The sequence below is a fragment of the Mytilus californianus genome, unplaced genomic scaffold, assembly GCF_021869535.1.
Source record: "Mytilus californianus isolate M0D057914Y unplaced genomic scaffold, xbMytCali1.0.p SCAF_19, whole genome shotgun sequence".
Lineage (NCBI taxonomy): Eukaryota > Metazoa > Mollusca > Bivalvia > Mytilida > Mytilidae > Mytilus > Mytilus californianus.
Window position 1 is genome coordinate 5,700,487 of NW_026262667.1, and position 12,284 is coordinate 5,712,770.

The 12,284-nt window shown below is 31.7% G+C and overlaps 1 protein-coding gene across 1 annotated transcript in view; it reads right to left on the minus strand.

Moving 5' to 3' along the window:
- Positions 1-12,058, minus strand: part of LOC127727144 (uncharacterized) — a 157,952-nt gene extending 145,894 nt beyond the window's left edge. Inside the window, exon 1 of the mRNA XM_052234583.1 lies at positions 12,052-12,058. The gene's annotated coding sequence lies outside the window, so the exon portion shown is untranslated. The remainder of the gene's footprint in view (positions 1-12,051) is intronic.
- Between the last annotated feature and the right edge of the window lie 226 nt (positions 12,059-12,284).

Genomic DNA, 12,284 nt, shown 5'->3' on the forward strand with positions numbered 1-12,284 from the left:
TGAATAGTCAGTTTAGTTTTTACGAGTATCATACTTAATTATAAACCTTCATCCGAATAATTTATAAAAATAATAAATACGAAAAACCTACCGGAAGTCATAAGTTGAACGGTTGTAACTAGGACGTTCATGTTGTATGACTCTTCGATTGTTTTTTTTATTCATTCATAAAACTTGTGACCGGCTGTGCCATTTTGAAAGACAAAAAGTATTACTGTATTTCCTATTGCTACAAATATTCTTTACAATTATAGAAAGTTTATGTCAAATAAATACCATTACAAAGATGAGGGGGAAAAACGGTAGAGATATTTTGAGTATAAATAATATAAAAATAAGGAGACGTGGTACCGTATAGTGAGCTATAAAAAGCCCTGAAATGAAAAATGTGAAACAATTCAAACGAGAAAAAAACGGTCTTATGTTTAAGAATACAATTTACGAATTACAGTCTTCTGACATGGGAATGGCACATAAAGAATGTGGCGGAGTTAGAATGTTTGTGAACGCTCAACCCTCCCCTAACCTGTCACATTGGTGTAACAACACAACATAAGAACACACTGTTAAAGCCAGTTGCAAATGGCATAACTCATTATATATATATATAATAAGTCTATCTTTTTTTTCAAATCTAAATTTTTTTAAATGTTGCTTTTAATAAAATGTGCTAACAAAAATCTGTCTTAAAGGGAATACACTTATTACTTCTTCAGCAGATCAGTTAGGATGGCATGGTTTTCTATAAGTAAGTTAAGTATTTATAGCTTGTTCTCAGTCACTATTCTTTTTATTACTTGTGTGCTGGTGCTGGTGAGTTTTTGTTATCTTATCTATTGTACCGGTATTAAAGAGTTTAATGCTTAATCAGTTTGGATTTTTTTTTTGTATGTTCTTATATTTTCTTTTTTATTGTCCCAATTATCAAGATTAACAGGCGGGATGAGAGCCAAAAAAAGTAGTGTAACCAATTCAAACAACTTACTGCCTGTGCTATGACACAACAATACAAAACCAAATATGACAGAAGGGTATTCCGGACTCACGTTTCGTCATCACAGAAATCGGCATACTTTTTTGCACACACACAAATACACATTTACGATTATACCAACAATGCATGTTTACTGCCTTGTTTGTTTTACGATTGTGAGAAAGAATCATTATTTTGGTTCATAGAATGTACTTATAGACAAAAGGTTAGGATGTAAGGCACGGGCACCGGTTGCACTAATACTCACACATTCCCTGGAGTTGATGAAGTACATTGAAAGAAGACATGTCATTTAACCTTATGTGTATCAATTTATATTCATGAACAGAAGTCAAAATCATATCACAGATTGCATTGCATTTTTAAGATCATCCTGCCAAAAAAAAAAAAAAAAAAAAAAAAAAAAAAACGAGAGTTAATCGTTACTTGGCGACATATAATTTCAATTTAGAAATATGTTGAAGGTTACCAAAATCGCCAATATCTATTAAATATGATTAACTCAACGGTTTCTACTATAAGAGGAATACACTATAAAAGTGTACAATTAGAGAAGCTAGTTGTATCATGCACCATTTATTATAAGAATACCATAATAATCACATGAGTTTTATTCAACACAGATTATACTTTTAAACCAATGCAACATTCAATACACCTTTTATTTAATACATTGTGATACAAATAAAACGAATCAGTCTTGATATTATACTGGTTGTTAAGTTATTTTAAAACATCCCATGATCATTAATGTCAACAACTACATATAATTGTAAAGTGGCCTTCAGTTGATGATTTTCTGTAAACCTCTCTACCAAGAAACGGTTAGTAATATAGGTAATTTGGAATTCCACGTTTATCATTAGCTGTTTTGTAAAGATGCTGCATGATCTATTTTCATGGAACAATTTATGTTTTACCAAATTAAAGTTAAATCTATTGACCCCAAATAACTAAGCACTTTATAATCTAGGAGCGTTCGAAGCTCTTTCCTGGATTAACTCTCACCAGGAACGCTGGTAGAATGTCATACATACAATTTTAAAAATGCTCACGTAAATGCGAAAAATGCCTTTGACTGCATAGCCACGGGAACCTGTAAGAAAGAGATATACTCTAATACAGGAGAAACTTTACAGAAATGAGAGTGATAAATTTAGAAATTATTACGAAACTAAGGTTCCAACACTCTCAGGCAAAGCTGAGTGACCTTAAGTAGATTTGGCTATTCTTTCTATGTCCCGGTCATACAGCTACTCACATATTCGAGTGTTTATAAATGTCCCATTACTTGTTAAATACTGTTCAACATTAACATATTCATTTCATTTGATTTGTTCTTCTGAACATAGATAACATCAATTCAATGTTTCATGTTTACGATAACTCTTTATTCGACTTTAGGCATTCCTAGTGAAGGTAAATCCAGAAAAACGCTTTGGACGCAAGCCAATTTTAAAGTGTTATTTTCTTTTTTTTAAAAAAGAAAGTCATTTTAAATTTATTAATTTATTAATGTATTAAGTGATTTGGTAGGATTTAGAGATAATTTCTTACAGGAAGAAGGTAATGACCAAATATGTTAAAAATTGCAGGAAAGACAACAATACCATATGTACAGTGAACATAATAAAGTTATAAGCGATCGATCTCCAATCTAAACTAGGAGTGATACCACGTGCACCGGAAGGGTAAACATAATTATTATTCTTCCCATACACTATGTAAGCTGATAATGAATCAGGGCAGTTCAGTGTCACGTGTGTCTTCTGGGAAGCTCTTTAAAAAGTTGTATTAGGGAAATTCCAGAACTCAATGATAAAAAATTAAAGAAAATGTGTTCAAGTTTTCTTCCTCTTGAAGACTCGCTAAATCTTGTATGTTTTTGTTTGTAAAATGATGCAGGGTGAGCTATATAAAAACCAATACAATAAAAGAATATTCCCAGTGTGCGAAATAAAGATTAACATATCGTAGACATTTGGTCGAAGTCAGATTAGTTTTTTTTAAAGATCGTTCATGCTATTTCTTGTGGAAGAACTGCAATGTGCGACGGACAATAGGTCTATTGGAAAGCGTTCTATTATAGATCAAAATAAGATTTGATACACATAGAAATTCGCGTATGGATGTTTTGTCATGATATCCCTTCTTTTTTTTAATTACGAACGGTAGAAGAGTATCGATTGTGTTGACATCTGTTCTTAACCGGCAGTCAAATTATTTTTGTTCTCTTTATAATCAGTTCAAGGGTCATGCTACTTACTGGTTTGTGGTTAAACCGCGAGACTATCATTAATGTTTCATTTAATATTGATAAAACCAGGCGATTAAGGAAATAAACACTTGTATTTTACATTTGTAATGTCAATTGTGTATTTTAGTAACCCTTTAAAAAACATAGTAATTGTCTTCCAACGACATCAAAATTGTTCTCAGATCTCACAAATGTTTGCCAGATTTCTGGCATTTGCTTAACGATTAGTGTCGGTGCTTTAAATGTTGTGAATGCGTATATCCTTTAGTCATATAATAAAATGGTCTGACAACTGTCTTTAGCATTTATAGTGTATAAAAGGAAACAAATACTAAATAGTGAATTTTAGATTACCGAGTGATAGCTATGACATATTTCGTTTTTGCAGTTGTTTTTTTGTCTCTGTCCCAAGAATATTTTTACTCTTTCAATTTCATAATCTTTTGAAAAATTACGTAACTAATTCTGAGACATATTGGGGTTTTGTAATGTCAAAGTATAGATTGAAAAAAAACTTGAAATAGTATATGACAAAAAATTCTCTTGTTACGTTTTTTATGTTTCTATTTGAACACCATTTTTATATGCATTAGCTATTATTTTGTTTTTGTAGCTATGGTAACTCATCGTACAAATTAGAGGAACGAGTTCAACCTTTCGTTCAGAGATAAAGCTGTTTATTTTGAAAATACAATAAACTGTTTTATTATCCTTCTATTACTATAACATAAACACGATTGAAGTCTTTGTAATTATAGAAATACCACTTCTGTGCAAACAAGTTCATTGTAGTTGCAACTGTTCTACCTAATTAAGAAAAAAACAAAATAACAACGAAGTTATATTATCTTTTTTTGTATTTTCAAATAAAATAACTGAACAAAAGCAGAGACTTAGCCTCAGAAATATTTTTAACGAGAAAGCATTTAGTCATCATAGTATTAATAATAGATTTAAGTACATCGCTGAAAAAATCTTCTATGCGTTGACCTAAATGGTGCGTGGCATCAAACGACTGGCATATATTCCATTTTGAAACCAGTTTTCAAGCATAACCTAATATCACTGAAAAAAACGGGTTAAAGGACGTTTTCAATAAATAATTCAAATAGAACAATACAACCGCTGAATAAAAATCAGTTCCGTTGATTCCCCCCCCCCCCCCCCTTAATTCGATCAAAGTTTTCGATTTTTATTTCCGGAACATTTTTTAAGTGACTTAGCATGTCTGAAGTGATTAAAAACAGTATTACTTCACAAAATTAATTTAATTCATTGTAAAAACGATGGAAGGACTGGAAATAAAAATCAATCGAACATTTAAGTAAAAATACTCATGTTAGTTTAAGATTCGTCCACACGTCCAGTGCATTAACAGTTCCTATTAATAATTATTCAAAGGAATCAAATCATAATCTAATTAAGATTTTGAACTATTTGTGATGCCATAGAACTAGGACGTTGATGACCATGGGAAATTTTTTTCATACATTAAAAATCGACCAGTTGCGTAAAGTGAAAAATGTTATTAAAAAAAACACAAATACATTTGAATTGTGTTACTCTGTTTAAGCACTTTTTTGCTTACGATATATGACACGTTTGGGAGCATAATAGCAGAGTATCAAAAGCGTGAGTTTGAATGCCGCTGATGCAGCAATATGAATTTGCAAGTGTAAAAAAGCAATTGTATCTTCGTTGGACTGAGTTTAAAACTCTGTACTTGCAACCACTCTACGATATTGTTAAGCTTAATGTAATGAAAAGATCAAGCAATATATTATACTGTAAACCATTTAACATTATTTACTTGTTTATCACTTTTTTTAAAGAGCATAAAACGCCTTACAGCAAAGCATTAACCACTGGTACTCATGAAGTTAGTTCTTGCGGCTAAAATTGAAAAGAAAATTTACAAAAAACATAACCATCCCTTTCACGGATCATTATTAAACTTATTTAAACTGCACTTTATAATACACATTTCTGGGAATAATGAAGGCTAGATGATTGAAATAACCGTACAGGAAGTTCATTCTATTTTTATAAGTCGTATCAGCTTGGGATTGACTAAATCAGAAACATATAATGCAATGGTTTTATATGTCTATGACCAAAGTCGTTAGGACTAAACTAGTTTGACATATTATCATTTACGTAGCTGTGGACGGATAGTGGTAATATTTCGTTTTAACAAAAAAGAAAACCCTCTTTATAATTTCCTATTTTGCATGTACATTGTATTTGTTTTATTATCAAGTTTGTCGCTATTAAAACATTGATCAAGAGTAGCAATCGCGTAATTTGTCATCGTTTTATATGCATAGTGATAATTATATATTTATATTTATTTAAGAAAGACAATATAATTTTATGCATTCCTCTGCGTCTTAATATATTAATAAATACAATCAGCACTTTACTATAAGTTGATATATATAGATTCTACCACTGCATCGAGTGTGATACAACCGCCTCGGTGGTCTCGTGGTAGCGTGTTCGCCTCGAGTGCGGGAGGTCGTGGGTTCGAACACTCGCCGGGTCAATCCAAAGACTTTAAAATTGGTATTTGCTGCTTCTCCGCTAAGCACGCAGCATTAAAGAGTAAGAGCAAAGACTGGTCGGCTTGAAGTCAGAATAATGGGTCCGAGTAAGGTGACATGTCTTCCTGCGGACTGTTGTGAACTAGCATGTACGTTAAAAATCCGGCTCAGCGTGTCAGTCTAGTACAAAGTAGAGTAAATATTCGTATTACATTAACATGTTCTCGTCCTGAATATGCATATTAATTTGCCGCTGGACGTTAAGCAGCCATTCATCATCATCATGATCATCATCATCGAGTGTGATACGATATTTATCCACTCAAGACAGTTAAATTTTCAAATTAAAGAAACGAGGCTCGCCGAGCGTTTCAAATATATGAAATTTAAATGTCAAGAGTGGATAAATATCGTATTACACGAGATATGGTGGTGGAATCAGTTTCTCTAATGATTTTTAGACGATATGAGACAAAGTTAATCCTTCGTTTCGAATGATCTGCAAAAAAGATGTGTTCTTTATATGTGACGTCATCAGGAAGGGTCGCATTTTTTCATGACGTCACAGTAGAAATTTCACAGAAAAGCAAGAAAACTTGACGTCATAATAGAATTTTGACCAATGAAGACTTGAGATCAAACGAACCGCACGTTGATCAAATAAAAATAATCAACAGGTTAGGAAAAGGATAAATCGAGTAAGAATTAGAGAAATATTCTTTCATCATTAGAAATACAATTACGATAAAAATAGCATATTTAGGAGCACAACAAATGCTCTTATATGGCGAAGGCAATATATGAATAACACTTAAAAGAGAAAAAACTATTTGTTGATATGGCTATCACTTGTAATATGTGTTGGTAATGTGATAATTTTAATGTTTTGAATAGTATTTAAGAAGCTTGTATAACTATTACCAGTGTGTATTTCCTTTTTTGTCATATACTATAATGGTATGACAACTATCTACTGTATTTAACTATATCAAAAAGAACGAAAAATCAAGTAAATATCGAGTAATGATTGTAACAGGATGCTGTAACAGTCTCCCAAACGAAGTCCTCATAAATATATTCCCATTGGGACTCAAGCTATATATCATTCAATGCATTTCGATATGACCAACAAAAAAAATGTATGGTTTAGGGTTTGGGATTTCAAACGTCTACTAAATATTTAAACACATGAATGGCAGAGATGCGGACTCACTTAGTATTTCATCTGATTTGTCCTGTCAAGTAGAACATTTTCCGTTCTTTAAGAATATCCATATACTTAACTGTTAAATGAATGTCAAAGGTCAAGAGTGTAGGTGACCATTAACATTTTGGCCTTACAGAAGGCCAAATAGTCCAATGGTCATTATTGAAGACACAATGTATAGCCAGACAAACGTGAAAATAAAGTATTCCATAGGGTTCTATAGTAAACCTCGACCTTCTTTTCAACCCTCAAAATACCCTTTAATAGACCCCATACATAAACCAAACCATGAATTCACACTTAAACATGCGCCATATTCTCGAACACTGAAGACCATTTTAATCTACAAATCTTTGACTAGTGCTTTCACTGCACTTACAGTTTCTGATCATTAGTGTAATTTTTGGTAATTTAATTTCGTGCGTCCGAAGCGCCTAACCGGATTCACCCTCATAAGGAATGCTGAAATCGAAATAATCAGTTAGATGCAAAAGTAGCAGTAGATGTTTGAATCTCACAAATCCTTTGAGAAGATACAAATCAATGTAAAAAAAAACCCAAACAAAACCGGATGCAATCTCATAAGTTCCAACAGGAGCAAGTCGTCCATTTGTGTCAATATCAAGGAAAATATCAAGATATGAAGCAAACGTATTTTAAAGTGAATTAGCATGTCTGAAGTGAGTTTATGACATGTAAACACTATTACTTTTCAAAATTTATTTAATTCATTGTTAAAACGACGGAAGGAATAGAAATAAAATATTTCATGCACTTAAGTTACAAATCGCCATTAAAATCTAGAATTCGTTCACTGCATTTGCAGTTCATGTTAACCATAATCGAAGAAATTAAATCATATCTTTATTTAGATATTGAAACTATTCAAGATGCATGAGAACCAGGACGTTGATGACCATTGGAACTTTTTCATACTTACAAAGTTAACCACTTACATGAAGTGTAACATGAAATTGTAGCAAAAAAAATTGCACACATACCTTTCAAGCATTTCCTTTAAAAGCTTATAACATGTTCGGATAAATTAAGGCAGCCGGTCTTGTTGTTGATGTCTTGATGGCAGCTTGTTCGATCCTGCTGAAGGAGCGAAAAGAATTGCAAGTGTAAAACTTGTTGGGCTGAATTCAAAACTCTTTGCATGCGACACACTAAGATATTGTAAATGTAATGAATAATAAGCTCATACATATTGTAATTAAAAATACACAAGTTACAATACACTGGACAATGTGAACTCATAAAACTTGATTATTGTTTTAGGCCCATTTGGGAAATAAGCTCACCATGCACCAATATCAACATATTAAATGAACAAGATTAACCACTGTTACTTTAAACTTCATTCCTACAGATGAAATGGAAATGAAAATTTACAACAATAACAAAAAGCAAAAAAAAAACCCCAAAAAACATCAACATCCCTTGAAAGGATCATTATGTATTTATTCGAACTGCATTTTTCAATGCACATTTCTTGGAACCATGAAAAGTACATGACAGGAAAATTAGATTCGAGCTATTACATTTCCATCTAATAAAGATAAATTGTAGATCTTAATCGACATTTTTCTCCACAATCATCATATTTTACAATAGAAAAAATTACATAAATATACGATATCAGTTCAAAAAATCATTCAATAACTGAACAATAAGTGCATTCTATTTTACAGTCCTAGAGGCTTCTGATCGACAAAACTAATAAGGACTATGTTAGTTCGACAAGTGAGCATAAATGTAGCTGTGTACGGATAGGTTTAATACGTGCACTTTTCTTTAATGAAATAAAAGTTCTTTATAATTTTTATGTTGTCGTTAAAGAAAAAACCTGCCATTGACAAAGAGTAGCAATTTCGAATGAAAAAAGATCAACATTAAAATAGCAATCACAATGTATTCCACTCAACTAATGTTATCGAATACTTGCAGTACAAAGTATTAAATAGCAATTGGTAGCTCCTCATCTATTAGTAATTTAAGTCAAAATAGTAAACGACAAAAAATTCTCTTGTTACGTTTTTTATGTTTCTATTTGAACACCATATTTATATGTGCACTAACTTTTATTTTGTGTTTGTAGCTATGTAAATAAAGGCAGCAGTAGTATACCGCTGTTTAAAAGTCATTAATCGATTGAGAGAAAACAAATCCGGTTACAAACTAAAACCGAGGGAAAAACATCAACTATAAGAGGAAAACAACGAAATAACAGAACACAGAAGTGCAACAAAAAACAAACAACAATGCAACATTCTTAGAAACGAACTATTAGATAACAACTGGTAACACATTGGACAAATTTGAGGAACAAGTTCATCCTTTCGTTTAGGAAAAATGCTGTTTATTTTGAAAATGTAATAAATTGTTTTATTATCTTTCCATTACTATAGCATAAACACGACTGAACTCTTTGTAATAATAGAAATACCACTTCTGTGCGAACAAGTTAATTGCAGTTGCCACTGTTCCACCTGATTAAGAAAAAGAAAACCAACGAGTTATATCATCTTTGTTTTGTATTCAGAATAGATGTAAGTACATCGCTGAAAAAATATTCTATGCGTTGACCTAAATGGTGCGTTGCATCAAATGACTGGCATATAATTCCATTCTCAAACCAGTTTTCAAGCATTACCTATTATCACTAAAAAATAGGGACTGAAAGGACGTTATCAATAAATAGTTCAAATGGAACAACAAACAGTATTTCTTGCTGGGAATTATGATTAAATCAACACCCCTGGACAAAAATCAGTTCTGTTATAGCAGACAGTCTTGTCGATGGTATCAAAAGGTTGAGTTTGAATCCCGCTGAAGGAGCAATATGAATTTGCAGGTGTAAAAATGCGTTTCTATCATTGTTGGAGTGAGTTCAAAACTCTTTACTTGCATCCGCTCTACGATATTGTTAAGCTTAATGTAATGAAACGATCAATACATACTGTAAACCTAAAAAAAAATAAAGTTACAATACCTACGGACAATGTGAACTCGTATACAAACTGGATTATTGTTTAAGGCCTATTTTTGTTAATTTGCTCACCATTTATCTATATCATTGCAAAACGTATATTGTTTAACATTATTTACTTGTTTATCACTTTTATAAAGAGCATCAAACGCCTAACAGCAAAACATTAACCACTGGTACTAATAAAGGTCGTTCCTGCGGGTAAAATGGAAAAGAAAATTTAAAAAAAAAAAAAAAAACCCTTCAACGGATCATCATTAAACTTATTTAAACTGCACTTTATAATACACATTTCTTAGAATAATGAAGGCTAGATGAATGGAATAACGTACAATAAGTTCAATCTAATTTTATATAGTCGTAGCGGCTTGGGATTGGCCAAAGCAGAGATATATAATGCAATAGTTATATATGTTTCTGTCCAAAGTCATACGGACTAAGATAGTTTGACATATGAACATAAAGTAGCTGTGGACAGATAATGTTAATATTTCGTTTAAACAAAAAAGAAAAATCTCTTTATAATTTCTTTTGTTGGCGTGTATTTATTTTATTATCAAGTTTGTCGCTATTAAAACACTTTTTATATCATTGAGCAAGAGTAGCAACCGCGAAAGACAAAGAAAAACTTAAAGATTAAAATAGCAACGACAAGGGTTTTCATTCAACTGATGCTACTCAAATACTAGCAGTATACAAAATATAAATCATCAATTGGTACACGTTCATTAGTTAGTTAATTTAAAGGGGAATATTTCAACTTAATAGGGGTACATTGATTCTGTCATAGACACAAAATCTCAACGTTCGTCCATCTTACATTTCATTTATTATCAGTTTGATGATTTTCCAAACTTTGACATCCAACTATTTTGATTCAAGTGTCACTTAAGAGTCTTATATAGAGGAAACGCGCGTCTAGCGCACCAAATTATAAGCCTGATATCCTTGAATAGATTTGACACTCATAACTAAATATGACTTTGAAACTGTATGACGGATGCTGCTTGTATAGCTGGAGATACTAACTTAGTCGAAGAGAAAATGGTCTCACTTGGTTTTCAGAATACTAAAAGTAATGTAATGTTCGTACCTGGAACATTGAAATAAACGTTACGTCATCTATTGTTTAGGACGTTTTTAGTCAATCACAACATTTTGGTGTACGCTTCTGAATTTTTTTCCGAAGAAAAATATTTTTTTGTATATAGGAATAGTTGTATATTTATATGACAAAATCTAGAAATAAATCATTTAAAGATGATAAATGACAAACAGATTTGTAATAAATGTGTAGTATTTAAGACAAAATCAATCATTGAATAAAGAATTGTTATATGGTTTAAAACATGTACAATAAAATGTTAAAACAGAGATGTGTCTCCCTGTGCAACCTCTTCACAAACTGTTACAATCGTGAAGTCGTTGCCGCCTTCGTCAAAAAGAAAACGTCTAAGTCTCTCTTCATCAACATTCGTCGCAGGCGAGAGAAAGTTGTTTTAAATTAATTGGTCTTTTTTTTTTTATATGTATAGTGATGATTTTATATTTATATTAATTTAAGAAAGACAATACAATTTTAGGCGATTTAAATGAATTGCTCTGCGATTAAGTATTGTAATAAATACACTCAGCACTTTACTATAATTTGATATATATTCATTCATCATTAGAAATACCTAATAGTATATTTAGGCCTACAATAAATGCTCTTATATGGTGAAGGCAACTTATTGATAACACTTAAAAGGGGGAAACATTCGTTAATATTAGTTGTAGTACGTGTTGGTGATGTGATGCATTTAAATATTAGAGTCATTTTTAGAAGCTTGTATAACTATTTCCAGTGTGTATTTCCTTTTTGTCATATACTATAATGCTATGACAAATATCTATTGTATTTAACTATATATAGCGTCCAAAGCGCTAAACTGGATTTACCTTCACCATGAACACTGAAATCGAAGTAATCAATTAGAGGCAAAAGTAGTTTACCGATGTTTAAATCTCACAAATATTTTTTTTTCTACAAGGAAAAGATCAAGATATGAAGCAGACCTTCTTGTTTCGTAGTATACTAAATTCTAAGTTAGCTCACTGGGATATATGAAATGTAAGCACTCACTGAAATGTGGGATATTGAATGATAGGACATCACCAATATATCTGGAAATGAGATTAAAGAACTTTGCAAGATGCTTTTTTCTTTTTGTCTTTGACAAGGTTCTGTATTAATTCTGCTTTATATGAGGGCTAAAACAAGTCCGTCAGTAGGGGTGCACAAATAGTAC